Source organism: Geospiza fortis, unplaced genomic scaffold (assembly GCF_000277835.1).
Source record: "Geospiza fortis unplaced genomic scaffold, GeoFor_1.0 C13871462, whole genome shotgun sequence".
NCBI lineage: Eukaryota > Metazoa > Chordata > Aves > Passeriformes > Thraupidae > Geospiza > Geospiza fortis.
The window spans coordinates 1-3801 of record NW_005056289.1 but is presented as its reverse complement, the minus strand read 5'-3'; the positions used below and the strand labels follow the sequence as shown (position 1 = coordinate 3801).

The 3801-nt window shown below is 36.1% G+C and overlaps 1 long non-coding RNA gene across 1 annotated transcript; it reads left to right on the top strand.

Annotated features, from left to right (window-relative positions):
- Positions 1-852: 852 nt before the first annotated feature.
- Positions 853-3552, top strand: LOC102037638. The gene is made up of 4 exons (XR_004082854.1): positions 853-897; positions 1882-1924; positions 2623-2718; positions 3447-3552. It is a non-coding gene; the product is annotated as an uncharacterized LOC102037638 (long non-coding RNA).
- Positions 3553-3801: the final 249 nt, after the last annotated feature.

Here is a 3801-nt window from a genome sequence, read left to right as displayed (position 1 = left end):
TCGGTGTAAATAATGCGTGTTAAACAGCCGGGATAGTGCAGGTGCGTGGAGTAGCTGTTCTCGGTGAATGCATCAAAACATTTCCGTTCGCTACGCTGTAGTCATGCAGAAAGCCGGCTGAAGTGCTGCCTAGGGAAGCTGGCTGGTTTAGGTGCCTTCCCTGGGTAGGTCATCACCTTATTTTTGCTCGTCATGGTTGTGTGTATTTTAGCATTTATGAAATATTAATACCTATACTTCGAATGGACTATAGCTGTAAGGAATCTGACATTAAAGCACTAAGAGGTATAATATATGGGCTTTCCTTGGGTATAATTCTGGGCCAGTGTTTCATTTAGAAATCCTATTACGTTGTTTGCGTCAGGAAAAGTTAATGTGTTTGTGAAAGCAGGCATGTGTTTTTGTGGCTCTGTGATTCATGATTTTTCTTTGATGTGAAACCATGAAAAACAAGATACCATTGTAGACAAGAGTCCAAGTCTAGCCTACGTTGTTAGAACTGCAGTTGTCATTCACACTAAGTGAGTAATAAGAAATACTTCCTAATCTTGTGGGTGTATTTAATAGAGTAGAAACATGTTGACGTCTAAGTTGGTGATGTTTTTATCATCTCTTCCAACTGAAATTTTTTCTATAACCCATGTTTAGTGGCTCTTACAAATTACATATTTGTGGTTACAGAATTACATATTTCCAGTTACAGACTAGCACATTTATTGTGCTATTCTGTAACTGGAGTAAGATTTTCAGGGTTTATTCATAAGTATTTGGTAGGATTGTGGTTGTGTTCGTTCTTCTAACGTGAGTAATACTTGAAGTAATATTTTCTGTATTTCTTCTTTCTTCTAAACAGGTAATGTGGCACTTGACAATTTACAAATAAAGGAGAATGCATTGGTAAGTGTCTTAATAACTTCAAATTGCTTTTATGGGTCTAAAGATTGAGGCTTAGGATAAAATGTTGCTCACTGTAGTCTCACAGAAGGATACACTGAGTTCTTTTTGACTGGTATAGGAAGTAATTTCTTGGTTAACTCCTTCCAATTTTGCTTATTTTACTGGAACAGAGAAAGAAAAGTTGTGGTTGAAAAACAAGAAGTAACTTGCATTAAGTTCTCATACTCTTGTCTGGAAAAACAAATGACTTGGCTAATTTTCATGTTCTTTAATTTGGCTAATGAACATCTGTACTACTGAGAGAATCTTACTCCAAAATTTAGTGTGTTTCAACTTCACTAAAGAGAGCTGTTACTCTTCTGTGCATTGAAAACACATTGGATCTTTATATGACCTGATCACTGGCTTCTCTTTGTTATTCTAAACTTTCATATTTTACTTGTCCATTTCATCCATTCCTGATGGCTTTGTTGTACTTCAAATCTATTGCTACAAATATCTTCATGTCTAGGAGATAAGAAAGGAAAGAAGGGTTACTTTGTGCACACCTTTCCTTCTTGTGGGGATTGATTCAGATTCCAGCAGTTCTGAGGCAGAAAAATGCAGAGTCATGTATGTGACTGACCAGAGCTGAGACCAAATCAAGAACATAAAGTAAGGGATGGTTCTGACAGCCTTACAATTTCAGTGTGTTAGATTTCCATGCAAAAGTCATTATCATAAGGTCAGTATTGAACACCACTTTTAGAGAAGTAGCCTACACTTGAAAAAGAAGGGATCAAAGGAATATGTTATGGTCCAGTTCTTCTTTTCTTCCTCTAGTTTGCCTGTCTGCTGCTGTCTTGTTTTCCTTCTAAGATTTTCCAGTAGAAAAGAAGTGGCTTTTAATTTATGTATGTAAATAAAGTACTTTGCAAATGTAATTTAAATTTATTTGATTTTTACTACTTCATCTGTTTAATACTTTACTTTTGTCATTTACAGAGTGAACTGGATGTACCTTTTAGAATAAAAGTTGGTCAGATAGGTAAGTTTTGGTTCCAACACAACTATTGCAATGGAAATTTTAATATAGGCTGTTAGGTCAATCTTGCCCCTGAATTTCTTTTATCAAGTTTTCTTAAGTGTAATTATACTCACTGTTGAAACTGGCATAGAAATTCAACTTGACTGCCATTGATGTTATCTGGCAAACCCTGTTTGTGTAACTTTACGGATTGATATGAAAAACACATCTGAGAGGTTCTTCCTGGAGACATGAATGATCAAGGGAGCTGTTTAGTGTAGACAGAGAAACTGACAAATATGCCAAAGGTTTAGGAACTCTTAGATTTTTTTTTCATAAATTTCTTTCCCTGGTAGTCAGCATTGCTTTTTCACATGAAACATTTGTAGATTTATATATGTGTAGTATTTTTTCTTCTCCTTCCTGGGAAAATCATTGTCATCCCAGTGAATTGAACTTCAGTCCTGATCTCAGGTTTTGACTTGAAGTATTCTGATTCAGACTATGACTTTTTGCTTAAAATCATGGCATATGTTTGCTGTGTATGTATTTTATCACTTCAAGGGCTTTATAAAATGTTCATGCCCATATCTTTTCTCCTAACCTTCTAAGGTGTTTAGGACATCAAGATAAAGGACCAGTGCTCTTTAATGCTGGAGGTGTTCTTTGGACCACAGTGGAGATGTTTGTTTTGATGTAACTGTATCTGCTTTGTTTAGATAAACTTACTCTGAAGATTCCTTGGAAGAATCTCTATGGGGAGGCAGTTGTTGCAACTCTAGAAGGCTTGTATCTTCTGATAGTTCCTGGAGCAAGTATGTCAACTTCTCAGCAACATTTAAGTAATGGAAGAGAAAAATATCCAAGGGTACCATGTAAACGAGTGTATAATAGCAAGTAGTTCATGTGAGCCACCATTTTTACATTCTGCTCCCTCAGGGAAGTTTCTACACATATGCTACAAGTTAGTAGAAGGGTGGGAGAAAACAGCACCTGTTGCTTTTATGGAGATCCTTGGTTGCATCCATTCCAAGTTCACTTCAACAGCCAAATTTCCTCTAAAACATGCTTATCCTAAATCCAGCTTTGTGGCATGGTTTAGATCTTTAGCTGTTTATCTGTTGCTAAATGATAACAGTCAAAGTAATAATTCCATTTGTACTGTTTGGAGGGAGAGGGAAGAGGGTCAAAGAACTTTATTAGTTTTCTCTGATATCAGAACCTCTGGTGTGATGAGAAAACTTGCAAGTTCCTGGAGCATGAAATATATGTATAGAAGAACTTGAAAAATCTGTCTTATATTGCACAGACCACTCTTAGGAGTCTGAATTTCCACAGAAAAACTTTTCCTGTGAAATAGTGCATAATTGTATAAAACCAGCAGTTTTGGAGGCTGCCTGCAGTGTTCAGCAGTGAAAAAAGATTAGCCTTTCCCTCAGACAAGGTGGTTTGCAACATGATGTTGTATATGGTGTGCATTGCTTGATAATGCATTTATATAACTTGAGATTTAGGATTAATGCTCTCCCAACTTGGCTTACAGGTGTTAAATATGATGCAGAGAAGGAAGAAAAATACTTGCAGGATAATAAGCAAAAGGAACTGGCAAGAATTGAGGAAGCCTTGCAGAAAGCAGCAGAAAAAGGTACTGAGTTAATAATGCAAATCTCCATTGGAATTTGAGGACTTAAGCTGTGCTGTGAAACAAAAGTCCTGGTTTCTAGTTGACTTAACAAATTTTGTTTTTTCAGGCATCTAGCTAATCTTACTACCATACTTTGAAAAGTCTTTTTACTCTAAAGCTTGAAAGAAATGTTATTTGTTTGTTTACCATTCATTTATCTGGTCAGTTTCCATGGGAAATGGGAATTTATTCATCTGGTATGTCTTTTTTTTTT